The sequence below is a fragment of the Myxocyprinus asiaticus genome, chromosome 40 (assembly GCF_019703515.2).
Source record: "Myxocyprinus asiaticus isolate MX2 ecotype Aquarium Trade chromosome 40, UBuf_Myxa_2, whole genome shotgun sequence".
Classification (NCBI taxonomy): Eukaryota; Metazoa; Chordata; class Actinopteri; order Cypriniformes; family Catostomidae; genus Myxocyprinus; species Myxocyprinus asiaticus.
The window spans coordinates 12,114,614-12,135,171 of record NC_059383.1 but is presented as its reverse complement, the minus strand read 5'-3'; the positions used below and the strand labels follow the sequence as shown (position 1 = coordinate 12,135,171).

The following is a 20,558-nucleotide window of genomic DNA, read 5'->3' as shown; positions in this document are numbered from 1 at the left end:
ATGTATGTATGTATGTATGTATGTATATCTCTCTCTAGATAGATAGATAGACAGATAGAGAGATAGAGAGACAGATATACACACACACATATATCTCATCTACTCGTAGGGTTGTCTGAACAATTAGTTCCCTGTAGCCCTGTATAATTAGGGGTCCACCAGATGGCTCATCCAATCAGATTTTAAAGCCAGAACCATGCATTTTAAATATGCATATTTATCCTTGGTGAGCTGATAACATATGGTACAAAACTGAAATGTAATTACTGCAACAGCATAACTTGATTTCTATGTTTATGTTTGCAAACAGACGTAGACAGAAAATAGGAGGAGACATAGCTGTAGAAGCGTGTCAGTAACATCAGCTATAGTACGGACCGTTGAATGGTTGGCTAAATATGGTTCAAGATGAATGCAGCATATTAACAGCAAAAAATACACTGTCACTGCATTCAATGTTGTGCTGCATTAATACCACATAGCTTGAATGCGAGGAGGCGGCGGCAGACAGGAGAATCTTTGGAAAATCTGGGAAAACAGTGGAGAGTTCAGAGGGTTTTCAGGAGCTGCTGTGAAAAACATGTCATGTCCCACTGTTTAGAGACGCAGCAGAAATCTAAGTGATCCAAGGGTTTGATCAGAAATTTCAAGTATCTAGGATGCAAGCAAGTCATGAGCTACCTCCTTCTCACTGTCATGGTGGGTTAAAATAATGACATCTGGAATAAAGTCTCTTTAAGTCAAGTGAGGTCACACGGTGGTCATATTGGTATCGCCTCCACTGCATGAAAAGCAGATTTCCAGGTGTATGGCCTGTGGGTGGTAATTTTCTGACTAAGTGTGCAGAGTCATATAAACATCCGGACACTTGTGGTGCACTGAGATTTTCAGGTATAGGATATTCCTGACCACAAACACACTGGAGGTGTCTGGAGATTTCCAGGTGTACCACCTAGCTGACATCCTATTTGTGTTTAAAGAAATACACTTTTTTGAATATTTATGGAATTTTAAACCACTCGCTTGACCAATACATATTTGTCATGATCACAATATACATAATGAATCCAATATACTGTATATTAAAGTAACATAATAACTTATATCAAATATAAAGTAAGATAAAAATGTATAAAATATGCAGACATAATATCATATCAGGGCTCGACAATAAGGACTGCCCGATGGCCCGGGGCCAGTGTGAGAGAGATTCGGGCCAGTTGCTAGAACTGTCACTTGCCCGATCGGGCCAGTGTTGCATTTATAACATTAGTGCAAGAAAACAACAAGTGTGAGAGCACAACAATTACACTGAGTGAACCAAGTATTCTAACCAACGAGCGAGCGCGATTCTATTTAGCTCACAAAGATGCACGAGTGCATAATATATTGGATGCGCCAAGGCACAGTCGCGTGCAGACACAGTCCTAGCACTGTCCTCGCTCTTTTCCTCACTCTTTTTCAATTGTCTTAGCAGCAGCTATTACCAATGTGTAGAAAATAGAAGGAAAAAAACCCACTTAATGAATTTCGTAGCGGGATTGCATGTCTTGTGCAACATTTTAAGTATCCCCGCACATTCCGTGTTCACAGTGCGCGAAATCCCCACATTTTTCGCAACACAAGAAATCAACAGTTTCATCCTATAGGACTGAAAATCCATGTTTCTCCGTGCATATGTCTCATCATCATCTCTGTACAGCGTAGACTGTTTAACATGCATGCGCTCTCGTAAAGGGACAGAGCGCTAGTTTTATTCCCACTGTAAAAAAAAAAGCACATTTTCTCCCATTAATTTGATTTAGAGATGAAGCACCGAATGAAACGTAATAAACTTTGTTAAACCCCAGTTATATGCGTGTCTGAAATCACGAGCTGCTCAGTATCCAAAATGTAAGTATAGATTTAATTAGGTTAGTTTCAAAATGTAAACATTAATTCGACATTATAATGGCGTTTGATATGAAAAGAAGCAAGATCACTATGGCTATTAGGCTATTATTATCAGAGCTGTTTAGCTGCAGGGTGAAGATGAATATTCAAAACAGTCTACTTCATGTCACCCTCATGAAACACCAGTTACATGTCTCACTTCTGGAGCGTACAGGTATTTTTGTTTTTGTGCATCAGTCGGTGTTGTTCTTTAGGTTGTCTGATTTCATGTTATACAGGTGCATCTCAATAAATTAGAATGTCGTGGAAAAGTTCATTTATTTCAGTAATTCAACTCAAATTGTGAAACTCGTGTATTAAATAAATTCAATGCGCACAGACTGAAGTAGTTTAAGTCTTTGGTTCTTTTAATTGTGATGATTTTGGCTCACATTTAACAAAAACCCACCAATTCACTCTCTCAACAAATTAGAATACATCATAAGACCAATAAAAAAAACATTTTTAGTGAATTGTTGGCCTTCTGGAAAGTATGTTCATTTACTGTATATGTACTCAATACTTGGTAGGGGCTCATTTTACTTTAATTACTGCCTCAATTCGGCGTGGCATGGAGGTGATCAGTTTGTGGCACTGCTGAGGTGGTATGGAAGCCCAGGCTTTCTTTGACAGTGGCCTTCAGCTCATCTGTATTTTTTGGTCTCTTGTTTCTCATTTTCCTCTTGACAATACCCCATAGATTCTCTATAGGGTTCAGGTCTGGTGAGTTTGCTGGCCAGTCAAGCACACCAACATCATGGTCATTTAACCAACTTTTGGTGCATTTGTCAGTGTGGGCAGGTGCCAAATCCTGCTGGAAAATGAAATCAGCATCTTTAAAAAGCTGGTCAGCAGAAGGAAGCATGAAGTGCTCCAAAATTTCTTGGTAAACGGGTGCAGTGACTTTGGTTTTCAAAAAACACAATGGACCAACACCAGCAGATGACATTGCACCCCAAAGCATCACAGACTGTGGAAACTTAACACCGGACTTCAAGCAACTTGGGCTATGAGCTTCTCCACCCTTCCTCCAGACTCTAGGACCTTGGTTTCCAAATGAAATGCAAAACTTGCTCTCATCTGAAAAGAGGACTTTGGACCACTGGGCAACAGTCCAGTTCTTCTTCTCCTTAGCCCAGGTAAGACGCCTCTGACATTGTCTGTGGTTCAGGAGTGGCTTAACAAGAGGAATACGACAACTGTAGCCAAATTCCTTGACATGTCTGTGTGTGGTGGCTCTTGATGCCTTGACCCCAGCCTCAGTCCATTCCTTGTGAAGTTCACCCAAATTCTTGAATCGATTTTGCTTGACAATGATAAGGCTGCAGTTCTCTCGGTTGGTTGTGCATCTTTTTCTTCCACACTTTTTCCTTCCACTCAACTTTCTGTTAACATGCTTGGATACAGCACTCTGTGAACAGCCAGCTTCTTTGGCAATGAATGTTTGTGGCTTACCCTCCTTGTGAAGGGTGTCAATGATTGTCTTCTGGACAACTGTCAGATCAGCAGTCTTCCCCATGATTGTGTAGCCTTGTGAACCAAACTGAGAGACCATTTTGAAGGCTCAGGAAACCTTTGCAGGTGTTTTGAGTTGATTAGCTGATTGGCATGTCACCATATTCTAATTTGTTGAGATAGTGAATTGGTGGGTTTTTGTTAAATGTGAGCCAAAATCATCACAATTAAAAGAACCAAAGACTTAAACTACTTCAGTCTGTGTGCATTGAATGTATTTAATACACGAGTTTCACAATTTGAGTTGAATTACTGAAATAAATGAACTTTTCCACGACATTCTAATTTATTGAGATGCACCTGTACACACATTTTTAATTCACAGATTAGGCCTAATATCTCCCTAATATATATTACACATCACAACCGTTTTGGTAGCAAGTCTCTTCTCAGGGATTCATATGTTTATTACAATCAGCCAATAATCAAATCTTTAAAAGACGCTGGCTATCACCCCTGGAGTTCGCTAGTTCGAATCCCAGGGTGTGCTGAGTGACTCCAGCCAGGTCTCCTAAGCAACAAAATTGGCCCGGTTGCTAGGGAGGGTAGAGTCACATGTGGTAACCTCCTTGTGGTCGCACATGTGGTTCGTTCTTGGTGGGGCGCGTGGTGAGTTGACCATGGTTGCCGCAGTGGATGGCGAAGCCTCCACACGTGCTATGTCTCCGTGGCAACGCGCTCAACAAGCCACGTGATAAGATGCACGGGCTGACGGTCTCAGACATTGAGGCAGCTGGGATTCGTCCTCCGCCACCCGGACTGAGGCGAATCACTACGCGACCACGAGGACTTAAAAGCACGTTGGGAATTGGGCATTCCAAATTGGGAGAAAAAAAAAATACTAATTAATTAGTATATAATAAATTTGTAATAGCAATACTAATGCTGTATTTTTATTGTACAGAAGAGAAATCATAAATGGGGCTATGGCCTCTTTAAGCATGAACACGGATGAGTTGTGTCTGTTAAGATAACGCGAAGATACTGGATTCTGCCTCGTGTGCGTTTCTCCAATAATTCCTTTGTAAATGCTCACTAATGTGCTTTTTATGCACGTCCAGGTACATACTAATTTCGTTGTTGTTCATACTCCCACAGAAATGGGAGGATTTTCTTTGTACTGTGATTTTTTTGAGGCAATTGTGGGGGTTGCAGCTGTGCTGTTGAACGCCGACAAAACAATGATTAATGAAATTTTATAGAAATTGGATAATTTCGAAGAAACAACTTGGGTAAGCATCGATGCAAATGCACATTTAAGTGTATTTATTTAGTAGACGCTCTTAAAGGGACAAAAAGCACTAAATTCACATGCAAGACTGCTGCGATGAATTAGCCTAGCCTAGCTTAGCTTACTTTAACTAGTGATCTGTACTAACTACAGCAGCTAATAAACAAGATAGTTTTTATGTTTAATCAATTATTGAAAGTGGTGTGTTTTGAGCACTCTACACTGTTCTGAACTGAAACTTGAGGAACGAGGATGTGGAAGGATGATGAAGAGGAGAAAGATGAGGTTCGTTTGTTTGCATTTGTATGTTTCTGCCGTTTGTGCCACAGTCAATCTTCTAATTTCATCAAAGCATCTGTATCGAGTTTTTTTTAAAGAAATTTTTTCCTCAGGTTTTTTTTTTTTGGCAATAAAAGGCCAGTAAGATCGACGAGGATGAGTTTATACTGGTAAGTATTTAAAAATATTGTTTTAGCTCAAATTCTCTGACTGGACTAGTAAGTTGTGAATGTGTATGTAAATGTGCATGCCAGCATGTTTTTACAATGTAAATATCATGTTTTATACTGTTTTTTTTTTTTTTTTTTAGCTCAACTAAATAGACTGTGTAGCGGATCATGGGGAAGCTTTGGCAGCTCCTTGGCTAAAGGTGAACCGGTCCGAAAGATTTTTGCACTCAGTAAATGCACTGTACAATGTTCATGTAGTATATGAGACAGCAGTTAGTGTAAGGCTGGTTTACTTCGATATATGCTGAATGTGTAATTTTGTTGCTAAAACAAGCCGTTTTATTGTAGCGTTCACTGTTAGTGTTTCTGGATAGAGACAATCAGTGGAACACTCTGACCTGCAAACAGATGGAGGATAAGGATGATAACGATGATTCAGCAAAACAGGAGATATCCGGTTTGTTTGTATTTAGATTTTTTGTTTCCGCCATCTGTACCACAGTAATTCTTCTTGATTCATCAAGGCATTTGTATTAAGATTTTTGTATTATTATTTATATAGGTAATAAAATGCCAGTAAGAGTGAAGAGGATTTGTTTGGACTGGTAAGTATAAGAAAAGAGTCTTAATTTAAAATAACCACATTTAACTAATTAAAATGCTATGTTCAGTGGTTGCAGTATATTTTTTTTTAATCAAAAATATGGCAGTCAAACAAGTATCAGCAAAAGAGAGATCCACCACAATGGGTCTGTTCCAGAGTCCTGCACGGGTCTTGTTTTGTAAACCCGCACCCCACCCCACACTCACAGTACTTAACAAAACACCGACCCGTTATCTGACAGCAGCACTAATTAAATTCCATACCTGGCCCGTTTAACAAAGATTGCGCCACACCCGCATTAAAATAAATCTACTACATCAGGCAGACAAAAATAGTTTATTTGCTCATATCACACAAGCAATCAAATTAACATTAGGCACTCTGAGCTGGAGCATTTACTGTAAGAAAAATAGATACCTAGCCTAACATTGTGGTGACAATTAACAGAAAAAAAAGATGAGAAAGATGAACATTTTGACATTTAAAAAAATAGCCTTGGCTCTTTGACCCGCAGTCCACCCATGCCAATTGATTCCCACACCGCAAATGACAATGTAAATATTTTTCCACCCGCTACATCAAATATTACTGGTTCAACCTGTGGGTACCCACGGGTACCTGCCCATGTGCAGGACTCTGCTCTGTTGTGCTTACAAGAAGTGTAACTGACTATACTACAACACAAACAGTATCACATTTTGTCACTTTATTCTCTTGCTTTTCACTCTGCATGTAGATACATAAATTACTGCTACTATTTCTCTTAACATGCAACAAACTAATAAAGACAATAGGCTCATGGCTGATGTTGTGTGCTTGTTTTTATATTCAATAGTAAAGAGATAATCGTTGAAGACCCTGAAGAAATGGCAGAAGTTAATCTCAGATAACTGTGAAAACCAAACACTGCTTTTCTCCAAACCCTGAAGAAATAATCATGCTGGAGGGTGGATACAGCCACTTATTGTTCTATCATTGGACTCTGCATTGTAAATAGTCTATCAAACAAAATACAGATGTTAGTAAGACATGATAAATGGGCCTACATTTGTCTACATAAATTTGCATTCAGTTGGCCTGTGTTGCTTTTATTAATAAGTTCTTGTACTACTTTATTCTTTACAGGTACAGCAGAGAAAAACAAACAAAATAGAGAATTTCCCGGACGAAGGTGTGAAAAGGCATGTTGCATAATGACCACGACAAACTCCTGATAGAGATGGTGGAAGGAGAAAATTACAAAGACCAATGGACAGTAACTGCTGTTTCACTCAAAAACTATATCTGATAATAGTTTGATCTAAACAAAAGGGTTAAATATTTACATTATACATAGAAGTTCATACAAGTATAAAATTAGCTCAATTAAATGGCAAATAAAATATTGTTGCTTTTGCCTTTTACCAAACTGTATTGTTTAAAACATCTTGTTTTACTACTCCTCATTAAGTTGAATTAAATACTTCACATTGTAAGGGGGTTAGAGGGAAAGGAGGTGGCGAGAACCGGCTTGAGAATATAAATAATAGTTTAATGATCAGCTTAACCAAAAACACACAAACATAACCACACACAGGGCAGCTGCCTGTAATTCTCTCTCTCTCTCAAACTGTCGTCCCCGGCCGCCTTTATCCCTCGTGCACCCCATCAGGCTGATGGGTGACCGGGCGTGCGTCATTCCAGCCCGGGCCCGCCCTCCTTGGCTCTACACACATATATTCTGAATTCATGACATGTGCTTTATTTAAAGATTACTTAATTCTGTGAATTGATTTAAATCAATCACTGAATTTAAATATTTCTTATTTACAACAACCCGAGTTGTGAACTTGTTTCATACGTATTATACAGTAGACCTAACTGTTGCTTTTAAAATAGTTTAATTTTTATTATCCATATGTATTATACAGTAAAATGTTTATAAAATGTTGTAAATGTTTAAAAGTATACTTATGAAACAATTGTGTAATGCTGTAAATGCATTTTCTTCATGCATACTTATTCAAGTGAGTTTTTACATTTATTATAATGATAGGTTATGTAATTTCCTTGGTATACTGTATAACGGTTATATTGTTGCCTAATTTGATGCTTTGTATACTTTTAATATGCTTAATGAAATCACTGTATTCCAGTCTTTATTGGTGTGAAGCAAACATACATTAAGCACTTACCTTCCTAAGGCATATTACAGCATATGTGGGATGTGGGACAGATGTGTGGACATTTTCGGACTTTTCTAAATGTGGGACACAGGAATTTCTGTGCTAGTGTGCAGGAGTGCTCGGATGTGCTTCGGCTGGTGCGCGGAAGTGTTCAGATGTGTTTCCACTGGTGGGCGGGAGTGTTCGGGTTGAATGCACGTCCAGTGTACAAAAGTGGTCCGTTCCCGGAGGTGCACCGTAATGGGGCTTTTCCACTGCACGGTACAGCTCGACTCGACTCTGCTCGCTTTTTGGGACTTTTCCACTGTGGATAGTACCTGGTACCTGATACATTTTTTAGTACCACCTCGGTCAAGGTTCCAAGCGAGCCGAGCTGATAATAAATGTGAAGTCAAAACCCTGCAGATTACTGATTGGTCAGAGAGAATCGTCACTACCAGCGTCACTGGATTTGCGACACAGGACATCAACCCGCTAGTTTTAAAGTTAGCAACAGCGACAGCAATATCATTTGTTCACGCGACTTTCGAATTGTAAAAAGAAATGGCTGTGCGCAAAACCACAGCATGGTCAATAAACGAGGTGCAGACGTTCCTCTCGTTAGCAACAAATGAAACGATGCGAAACGAAAAAGTCTCAGGAAGTGTCTCAGCTGTTGGCCACACACGGCTACCATCAGACCTACCAACAGTGTAGGGAATAGTTAAAAAAAAAAATTAAGTGACTACAGAGCCATCAAGGACCACAACAGCTGGAGTGGTTCAAACAGAAGAAAGTGGAAGTGGTTTGACCAAATGGATGCTATCTCTGGCAATAGACCGGCGAGCAGTGGGAGGGAGAGTGCCCTGTACTCGGCGTTGTTGGAGTCCATGATGAAGGATGGAACGTTTTGTTACGTTAACTCTATATTCTGCTTGAAAGCTTCACTTTATTTAGTTGACCAGCTACTGGAAAGATCGTTTATGGTCAGTAATGTTTAAGATGTCGCGTTTAAGATGATGTCACAGCAGTAGAGGTGGTGCAACAATGACGATCAGCCTATAATCCCACCCACGTTGAGGCGGCACTAAACTGCAGTGGAAAAGCAAGCTCAGAAAAGTAATGCGAGCAGAGTCGAGTCGAACCGTAACATGCTGTGGAAAAGTGCCATAAGTGTGTTAGCCCGAAAATGTGGCACACTTTCCCGTAAACTTTCAGAAATTGTGCTTTTTCGGCAACGTGTGCAGGCGTGTTCAGAAGTTGTGCAAGTACTTGAATGGGAAAAACCAAAATCTCAAAAACTGTTCAAAATTATAAAATCAATAACATTTCAATTCATCGATAAAATCTGACAACAATGGTATAATAACTAGGGCTTCTTTTGCTCATATAAAAAAGTATTTTTTCAGTTTGGTCAAATGTACATGCACGCTCTAGACTAAACACATAAACAGTTGTCTTGCGTTGTTTGATTTTTTAAATAAACTGATTTTGAATAGTTATTAGCATATTGCTGTGTATGTAAACGTTCTAATACCCTATGCGAGTACAGAACGCAGACACTTTTAGCTACGCACGCTTGACTGTGCATTGTTGTGTCCCAAAATGTGTCAGACCCAATGATATATATAGAACTGGATCGTTGACGCAACGGTAAACTGCCAGCAGGAGGTGAAGCCACCAGAAATGTTCGAGCGGCCATCTTGGTATTCCCCAACTGTCATAGAGCCTCAATGACTGACAGGTGAAAACACCCGTTTCACCATCTCCGAACTGTGGATACAACAGTTGCATTTCGCCCCCTAATGACAATCATGATTAATGTTTAATTAGCTTTTTATGGATAATATTCTTTATGAGGAAGAAGATATATGCGGATCGCAATGTCAGAGCATCCACCTTCCCCGGTGTTCAGTCTATCAGTGCAGCACAATGATCTCCAAAGCGGAAAAACTGTCCACAAGTTGTATTGTAAGTAGAAAAAGCTGTAATATCTGCTTGTTTAGGGTGACAATACGTCCTACCCCAGAAATGGACTTTAAAAAAGTCAGAACTGGATTTCTAAATCACCTTAAATGCACGGGATTTGCTTGTTTTCATATTGAAGTGCTCTCTGTAGTCATACATGGATACATGTCATAAACACATGTTCATTTGCCATTTAAACCTAGCGTATCAGTTTAATTTGAGCCAGCTTTGCTTTACGTGCCTCCCTCGCTGCGCGTGATAGAGGGAGAGAGAGTGCGTGCTCTTATTCAAGTGACCGCGAGAAAAAGGCACTTTTTGATAAAAACATAAAATAACTCTGAACAAACATTTCGATGCTCACAATAAATAAAGTCTTAAAATGTCTGTTTGTATCTTACCTCAGTTTCAGTGAACTTGTTTACATTCAGCTTATCTGTTCACTGATGAGGTTTGTTAGAGATGGATGCTGTTTGATAGATATACATAACTTACTCCGGCTTTCAAGAAACAGGAAAAATTTGTGCGACATTTGCGATGTTGGGATGTACATGCAGATTTCAGATATAAAATCGGTGATTGAATTACTAATGTTTACTTGCTGAAATGAGATTATTTCCTATTAAATAAATAGGGACACTGGAATGTTTGGGCATAGCAATATGGCAGTGCAGTGACTTCACTGTTATGATGTCATCAGTAATCCAGTTCTATATTATATATCAGTGGTCAGACCACAATTCATAACTCAACGAAAGTATGTGTGGCATTCTCAATGTTGTCACAAGGGGCACTATAGTGGACATTTGTGTGAACTCTCTGCTTCTATAGTGAGTTTTCTCTTTCACTCCCAACTACTGTCTGTCATGGCAGAGCAACAGTTTGAAGCTAATATTAATGACTGAGAAAGTTCTTTCTTTCTTTCTTTCCTTTTTTAATGCCATACCAGCTTCTATGGCTATATTCATGCCGAGAGCCAGTTTAGTTATTCAAGAGTAAAACTTAAAACGGTGTTTAAGATTAATTTTTTCTAAAAACCCTAAAACTAAATTTGGAACTAACCTGAATACTAGGGCTGGGCAATATGGCCAAAAATATTATCACAATAATTTTTTTTTTTTTTTTTTTCAATATTGTATTGATATTCCACATGTTTGTTAGTCCCCAAGAATGAATGTGAACATAACTTGTTTGAGTATAAGTAGTATACTCAGTTTAGGATTTAATCCTACATAAGGTGTGTGACCTCTTTTTGCCACAATTTCATCGTCTTCAAAGGATATTTGACTCTCCTCATTTTTTTTCAAATTCCCAACAATGTTCTTCATGGTTCTGGCCCGACGCGTGTCAGTTAAGTAACCTGTGCATGAAGTAATTGCTGTAGCATAAAAAAAGTCAATACGTCCACTGAAGGAACTTGCCTTTGTCAAAAAATTTTCGGACGCATTATGGATCATGAAAAAAAGGTTTAACTAAATAGTACATAAATAAACAGCAATGGTGCCGATGTCGGAGTTGCTGTTGTGTTCAGTTGATACAGTGCATCCGGAAAGTATTCACAGCACTTCACTTTTTCCACATTTTGTTATGTTACAGCCTTATTCCAAAATGGATTAAATTCAATATTTTCCTCAAAATTCTACAAACAATACCCCATAATGACAACGTGAAAGAAGTTTGTTTGAAATCTTTGCAAATGTATTTATATAAAAAAAAAAAAAAAAAAAAAAAAAAAAAAAATCACATGTACATAAGTATTCACAGCCTTTGCTCAGTACTTTGTTGAAGCACCTTTGGCACCAATTACAGCCTCAAGTCTTTTGAGTATGATGCTACAAGCTTGGCACACCTATTTTTGGGCAGTTTCTCCCATTCTTCTTTGCAGGACCTCTCAAGCTCCATCAGGTTGGGTGGGGAGCGTCGGTGCACAGCCATTTTCAGATCTCTCCAGAGATGTTCAATCAGGTTCACGTCTGGGCTCTGGCTGGGCCACTCAAGGACATTCACATAGTTGTCCCGGAGCCACTCCTTTGTTATCTTGGCTGTGTGCTCAGGGTCGTTGTCCTGTTGGAAGATGAACCTTCACCCCAGTCTGAGGTCCAGAGCGCTCTGGAGCAGGTTTTCATCAAGGATATCTCTGTACATTGCTGCATTCATCTTTCCCTCGATCCTGACTAGTCTCCCGGTTCCTACTGCTGAAAAACATCCCCACAGCATGATGTTGCCACCACCATGCTTCACTGTAGGGATGGTATTGGCCAGGTGATGAGCGGTGCCTGGTTTCCTCCAGACATGATGCTTGCCATTCAGGCCAAAGAGTTCAATCTTTGTTTCTCATGGTCCGAGAGTCCTTCAGGTGCCTTTTGGCAAACTTCAGACGGGCTGTCATGTGCCTTTTACTGAGGAGTGGCTTCCGTCTGGCCACTCTACCATACAGGCCTGATTGGTGGAGTGCTGCAGAGATGGTTGTTCTTCTGGAAGTTTCACCTCTCTCCACAGAGAAATTCTGGAGCTCTGTCAGAGTGACCATCGGGTTCTTGGTCACCTCCCTGACTAAGGCCCTTCTCCCCCGATCGCTCAGTTTGGCCAGGCGGCCAGCTCTAGGAAGAGTCCTGGTGGTTCCAAACTTCTTCCATTTATGGATGATGGAGGCCACTGTGCTCATTGGGACCTTCAATGCTGCAGACATTCTGTACCCTTCCCCAGATCTGTGCCTCGATACAATCCTGTCTCGGAGGTCTACAGACAATTCCTTGGACTTCATGGCTTGGTTTGTGCTCTGGCATGCACTGTTAACTGTGGGACCTTATATAGACAGAAGTGTGTGCCTTTCCAAATCATGTCCAATCAACTGAATTTACCACAGGTGGACTCCAATCAAGTTGTAGAAACATCTCAAGGATGATCAGTGGAAACAGGATGCACCTGAGCTCAATTTTGAGTGTCATGGCAAAGGCTATGAATACTTATGTACATGTGATTTTTTTTAGTTTTTTATTTTTAATAAATTTGCAAAGATTTCAAACAAACAACTTTCACGTTGTCATTATGGGGTATTGTTTGTAGAATTTTGAGGAACATAATGAATTTAATCCATTTTGGAATAAGGCTGTAACATAACAAAATGTGGAAAAAGTGAAGCACTGTGAATACTTTCCATAGAAATGCAATACAGCTACAGTGCATCCGGAATGAGATCTAGGCCTTCTAGACCACAACAAATAATAATAAAAATAATTTGTTAATTATGCAAGCATTGTTTCAAGTTCTCAAGTAACTATTCAAGACAAGTAAACAGCCTGTAATTAAATAAGAATAAAGAAACAAATGCAATATGTTATAATGCAAAAAAAATGAATAGAAACAATAAAAAAAGAATAGAACAAAAAATACAAATTAAGAAAACGTAATAGCAGTATCAAGTTTAAGGAAACATTGAGAATGAAATAAAATGAGAAAACTCATAGCGGTAGTTTTCAGGTTATATTTACACTTCAAGTCCGACATTTTGATACAAATCCGCTTTTTTCTCCACTGTTTACTTTCACTAGACATAACTGACTGTCTTTACATTAATACCTCGTCAAGACAATTTAGTGGAATTTTGAAGTATATTTGATTGTTTAGGCGCAAATTAGCACGAGTGCTCTCGAAGCACACACGCATATAAAGCACACACATACACACAAGCTGCCTGTCAGTCCAACAGCGCATGGCTACAGAAGCAAGGAAGTAAAAAATCAATCTTTAAGTTCTCAAGATCGACCGGGGGATCACGTGACACCATGAGAGAAGCAGTAGTGTGAATCACGAGCTCTGCACACTTTGCTGTTTTTATTATTTTCATGTTATAATCTGGTGAGATTCGATACACCCAGTACATATTTGTTCTTTGAGGTAAACATGGCAAAGAAGTCAAAATCCTCAGGCTCTGGAGACATTAAAAGACACTTACATGCTCAAGATGAAACCTCTGTGCCTGCAGACCGGGGACTCGATTTGGGTGGCACGTTGGGAGATGAAATCCAGCGTCAACTGTCAAACATCTCGGTGATGCTGACGAAGGTTGTTGCTGACTTGGAGGATCTCTTTGTAATACATCGATCGATTACGCCGATGGAAACCAAATTCTCCGAGTTGGTCAAAAGAGTAACAGAAGTTGAGAAACGAATCGATTATCTGGAGTCTTCGGAAAGGGAATCATCCTCTAATTCGCCCGCATCCAAAATAGTCGTGAAATGTTTTTCATATTTCAACTTGAATATTTGGAAAATAGGAGCCGAAGGAATAACATACGAATTGTTGGAATTCCTGAGCATGAAGGCAGAGATATGGTGAAATTCCTGGACGAACTCTTCCAGAGTCTGCTCGACATAACAGGCCATAAACTGGAAATCGAGCGAGCTCACAGAGTCCCGCCTCGCAGATCTGCTGAGGGAGACAGGCCTCGATCAATTCTGGCCAAATTTCTGAGATCATCCGATAAAGATCTCGTGTTGCGCCAGGCGAGGAGCAAAGGAAAGCTTTCTTGGTAGAATCACAATATTTTCTTGTTCCCGGACTTTGCGAATGCGACAAGAGAGAAACGTGATCGATTCAAGGAATGTAAGAAACTCTTACATCAATGGAAGATTGCTTTTGCACTGATGTTTCCGGCCAAACTGAGAAAAGAAATGAAGGTTGGTCGTAGGGTATTTACATGTCCAAAGCAAGCACTGTCTTTTATTAAAATAATGGGTGAGTAAGCCATTTGGGATTTTTCATGTAGCTCCAGAGTGGATTAACTCGCTGTACTTACTCTGGCTGTCCGAGGAAGCTGGGCGTCATTTTTGTTTCTTTTTGCGCTGGCTACATCTAGCGGCTGGAGTTCGTTTTGTGGAATGACTCCTTCAAGAAACTTCTGCATGGACGGATGATCGCTTTTACACTGAAGTTCCCGGACAGATTGAAAATGGACACTAAGAATGACTGCAAAATATCTTCATGCCTACACAAAGGATGTCTTTTATAAAGTTGATGAACTGAGTAAGTCATGGTGTATTATTATTTTTATGCAGCTGCCGAGTGAATTTGACTCGCTCAATACACACTTGATCATTCGAGAAACCGGGGCGTCTGTTTTGTTTGTGTGTTTTTTTTTTTTTTGTTGGTTCCGTCTGGTGGCTGGAGCTTGTTTTGTGGAATAACACTCTTTCGGGACAGTTATGGATGAATCTTTTCGTTCTTTGTGCTTATGCCTTCTGTTGGCTGGAGTTAATTTTTGTGGAGTATTTTTAAGGGACATTAGAATGATTACGTCATCTGCTGCACTCATAACAGCTGGCTCACTGAACAATTGTTTATCTGTCCAAGGAAAATGAACGGTTTTATATCAGCTGGAATTTGTTTTGTGGAGGAACACACCTTCGAGACAGTTCTGTGAATGAATCTACATGTTCTTTGTGTTTATTCTGCCTATTGGCTTGGGTCTGTTTTACAAAGTATTTTCTGTTATGTAATTTTGCCTCACAAAATTTTTGCAGAAGCTCCAGACTTGAGCAATCCGATGGCAAAGTTGTTGCGGGGGTTCTTGTATGCGTACATGGACTCTTGAGTTTAGAGGGATGGACGCCGGTTGGCGCTGTCGTGCGCTGGGTTAATGCATACGTTTTTGCGTTCTGTTTGTTTTGTTCAGGGGGAAGTTCGGGGTTTGATTGTTGTAATAATGTTGGAATGTGGTCTGTATAATCCTGTTTTTGACGCAAGATTAATTTTTTTTATTATATCAAAATGTAAAATGTTAATATGAGTGGATTGTCTCTCTCCACATGGAATGTGAATGGGTTGGGCCACCCCATAAAAAGGAAGGAAGGTTATTTATTTTCTTAAACCTAAGAAATATGATATAGTCTTTCTTCAAGAAACACATCTTTCCCCACAGGAAGCTGAAAAATTTGGGAAGATATGGGGTGGATATGTTTTCTTTAGCGCTGGCTCAAGTAAGAGCAGCAGGGTCATCATATTGATAAATAAACATCAACAATTCAAATTTTTCAAACAGATTAAAGATAAATCAGGTAGAGTCATTATTGTTTTAGTAGAAATTCAGAGGCAAAGTTTGATTTTGGCTAATATTTACGCACCTAATGCTTTTTTATAGATCTTGAAGGGATGTTGCAAGCTGCTGACACCCCTCATGATATAATATTGGGAGAATTTAATCTATTGATGGACTCAGTCCTTGATCATAGTGAAGCAAAAGTGTAAGCCCCCTAGAGCAACACTGACGCGTCACAGAATGTGTACAAATCTTGGTCTTACAGATATTTGGAGACTTTTGAACCCACCTGGGAGGGACTATAAATTTTTTTCATCAGTCCATAAGATTTTATTCTAGAATAGATTTTTTAAAAATATCTAAATCCATCATTTCATCTGTTGTTGATTGCTCAATTGGAAATATCTTAGTCTCAGATCATGCCCTGGTGAGTTTAGTGGTGTTGCCACATACAGAGAAAAAGAAATCATATAGTTGCCGCTTTAAATGTATCCCTTTTGCAAAATCCTGATTTTCAACAAATGTTAAAGACTGAAATCAATGTCTATATGGAGACCAACTGGTCCTCAGTATCCTCTGTAGGCGTGGCTTGGGAAGCACTTAAGGCATTTCTTAGGGGTCGGATCATACAGTATGCCTCATTCATCAAAAAATCCAAAGCACAAGGACTTGTGGAATTGGAAGAGAATATTAAAAGTGTCGAGGCAGAGTTGAAGCGCCGAATGTCGTCTAATGGCCTCAGAGAACTGACCCGTTTGAAATACGGATATAATACTATTTTGTCGCAGTAGGTGGAGTTTTGGTTATTCAGGGCAAGACAGTCATATTTTGAGTCAGGGGACAAAGCAGGGAAGCTTTTGGCTAGATATATAAAGCAGAGAGAGTCTTTTTCTACCATTCCCTTAGTGAAATCTGCTGGTGGTGAAATATTTACCTCAGCCACTGATATTAATAATGCTTTTAAAGAATTATATCTTGATCTCTATAGTTCCACGTCTTCATCCACTGATGAAGATATTAGGAACTTTGTGGAACCATTAGAACTCCCTAAACTGACGACTGAGCAAAAACATTCTCTTGATTCTGAAATAACCTTGGAGGAGATTGACGAGGTAATTAAGGCCTTACCAACAGGCAAGGGGCCAGATGGCTTTGCTGCTGAATTTTTTTAGATCTTATGCTACAGAACTGGCTCCACTTATGCTAGAAGTTTATAAGGAGTCATTAAAGAATGGAAAGCTTCCCCCAACCATGACACATGCCCGGATCATTCTGATTCTTAAAAAGGACAAAGATCCAAGCGATGTGGGCAGGTGGGCTTCATTACACTTACAGTATCTATGATTGGAAAGGTTAATGTTATTAAAATGAATTGTATTACAAAATTTAACTACCTGCTACAGTCTCTCCCTGTAGATGTCCCCCTTTCTTATTTCAAACAATTTGATAGCATAGCGAAGTCCTTTATTTGGAATGGAAAACGTCCCAGGTTACATTTCAATAAGTTACATAAGCCGATTGACAAGGGTGGGCTAGGCCTACCCAAGATTTGTTTTATTATTATGCGTTCGGTCTTAGACATTTGGCTCATTGGTTGCTTCCACCTGAGAGAGCCCCTCCCTGGTTTCTTATTGAACAGGAAGTCCTTGCCCCTATTTCACCATTGCAAAGCCTTTCGATCAAACTAAACGGAGAAGTTAAGTCACACCCCGTTATTTCACATTTGCATGTGATTTGGACAAGAGTGGCCACAGTATTTAATTCGGACATTTATTTAAATGTTGCCTCAAGCATATGGCTGAACCCCAAATTATATATCAATAAGTCCCCTTACTGTTGGTCAGAGTGGATTGTGAGGGGGGTTACTACACTCGGCAACCTGTCTGAGAGTGGAGTGTTGATCTTTTGAGAATTTAGGTCATCATTTTGGGATTCCCAGATCTCAGTTTTATAGGTATTTACAGCTACGCCACATGCTCTGTACAGTTTTTGTGAGTAGCACACACCCCCCTAAGGCGGCAGATGCTTTGGGAGAGGTGATTACTGCTTTTGGAAAAGGTCATGAGGCATCAGTGTATTACTCCCTGCTAATTCAGAGTCTGGGGGATGTAGCTTTAACTTCTATCAAGAGATTATGGGAGAAAGATTTAAATTTTGTATTGGAAGGAAGGAGTATGGACTAGCATTCGAAAAAATGTCAAGTCTGCATCTAGAGATGCAAGGGTTCGCCTTATGCAATTTAAGATTTTACATAGATTTTACTGGACCCCCTCTAGATTATATAGGCTTGGTCTTAAAGACACACCCACCTGCTGGTGTTGCCAATCAGAATTTGGAGACACAACTCATGTCTTTTGGGGATGTGTTAAGATTCAAGATTTTTGGTTGAGGGTTCAGAGTTATTTGTGTGACGTTTTGGGCACTCAGGTTTTACTTTGCCCCAGACTTTGTGTTTTGGGCCATGGGGCGGTCATAAATTTGGGGGACAAATGTATAGAAAATTGGGTTCTGATAAGTGTTATGATTGGCAGACAAGTCATTTTAAGGGGTTGGAAGTCGGAAGAAGCGCCATAATTTCCAGAGTGGTGTATGGAGATGGGAAGGGTGGCAGCTTTTGAAGAAGGGATATTTAGAGGATTGGGTAGTTTGGACTTTATGGGAAAGTGGGGCAAATATCTGGCATTTTTGGAGGGCTCTCAGGGAGGGACAGTGGAGAAAGAGGTGTAGATGTAGTTGTTATGTGTGTGATTATCATACTTTATTTTATTGTATTTTTAATATTTGTTTTTGTGTGCCTATATCCATGTGGGACAACTGGGGTGTTCTTGTGGGTGGGGTTGGGGATTGGGGGGGTAGTAATAGAGGGGGTTAAATATTGATTCTGTTTGTAAATGTTCTTGCTTTTATTTGTTAATATATGAATCAATAAAAAAAAAGTTAATCTGAAAGATCGATCAGTGATCAATTAGCATCCCTGGTCTAGGTGTAGAATGTAGGCTAAATATTGAAAATTACTCAAGTCAATTAATAAGTTTTTTCCGATCGACATAGTTTATCGTCCAGCCCTGAATAACAACATCTGGTTTTATGACACAAACCTTTGAAAGTAACTCCATTGCCTCGAGTACTGAGGTTTGTTACTGCCACAGTGCATTAAGTTTGTTAAACCGGACTGTGCGTTGGCAATGAAGGATGTTTCTGGCCTGAGTGTCAAGATTTCCCCAATTCATATAAAACGGTTTACATGAGTGGTCCGTCTCTTCCACTCATAACACATATGGTCTGAAAGCACTGGGCCAATACATTATCAGCTTAATGTATCCCCTTTAAAGCACCACTGTAACAGCCAAACACATTGATTTGTTGTTTTTGAACATCCAGCAATGAATTACTGCATTTTAAAGACAGCATGTCAAGTTCAAATTATATATTTTTTTTTAAAAACACATCTAGAGACCTCTATATTTGTTCCATTCAAGGAGGTTCCATTTTGTTGCACCCCATCTAGCTGGTAGTACTCCCTTGGTTTACATAAGAACATGTCTTATGTAAACGGCCACTATGAAATGTATTCAATCAGGGTCAGGACCATCCAAAAGCAGCCTAATTATACAGGGCTCCCTTAAGGCCGATTAAGCAGGCATTACACTAGCAGACTCAACTTGATTTTGGCCGAGGGTGTCACACTTGCCGACTGTTTTGCTACGACACATACAATTACGATTAAGAATGGTGGTGGGGGGTGGGTAGACTTACCAAACTCACCACAACTCTCTCTCTAACTTGGTCACATGGACCTTGCCAAAAAACTACGAGTACCACGAGAGCAAAAACAATTGTAATTGAGTGAATAAGTTTGTGATTCATGGAGTAACTTGTGTGTGATTGTGTATTTATTCCCTTGATGCTTGCCGTAGAACACGCGTCCATTTGCAGCTTTCGGTGAGTAAAGAAATTACTTTTATAAAAACGGACTGTTCTGCCTTCACATTCTGATTTCATTAGTAATTTTAGTGTAGGAGAAAAACGCAGGAAAAATGCTTGGTTTGTGATGATATGCAGCTGAGTGCAATCGCAGATGAAAACGGTCAGATCAGCTTGATGCCTTGACAGTTCTTTTGTAAAAGAAGGAGCTCATTGGTCACTTAGAGAACATGAGAGCCCACCCCGGATACAGAACAATTTTTTCTGTTTTTCCCATTGCTGTTACCATTAACTCAGCAGGAAGTCCCGACGGTCAAGTGATTAACGACCTCCCGCTGGAAGACAATAATGCGGGCTTCATCTCACCTACTGGCCGGCGATTATGTAAATGCAGCTCACAGCTAAAAATAGCTAGACAAATCGTCTAGTGTGGTGCTTGCTTTAGTCGACAAGTTGTTCCAGCAATCCACCAACTAGTAGATTTTAAAAATATGTAGATATGGTCACACTGTCCACTGCACTTTACCATTCAGTCTTACCACTATACCTTCTACCTCCTGTCAGTGTATATCTGTTCCCTTGAGAATTCAGATACATGCAGACTCAGTGAATAGCATTGGCAGAATTACCAAAGGCTCAAATCCAAGCAGTTACATCAGAGGGCCTGAGAAGCATTTGAGAAAGGGACATTTATTAGGTAAAATATCTGGCTGCTATTATATACACAACCTTTCAGTCCAGAATGTAGGATGGAGAA

At 39.7% G+C, this 20,558-nt stretch overlaps 1 protein-coding gene across 1 annotated transcript in view; it reads right to left on the bottom strand.

The window, feature by feature from the left end:
• The window catches only part of LOC127431059 (ubiquitin domain-containing protein 2-like), a 63,267-nt gene that overhangs the window by 16,696 nt on the left and 26,013 nt on the right, over nucleotides 1–20,558 (bottom strand). The gene's annotated exons all lie outside the window — the stretch shown is intronic.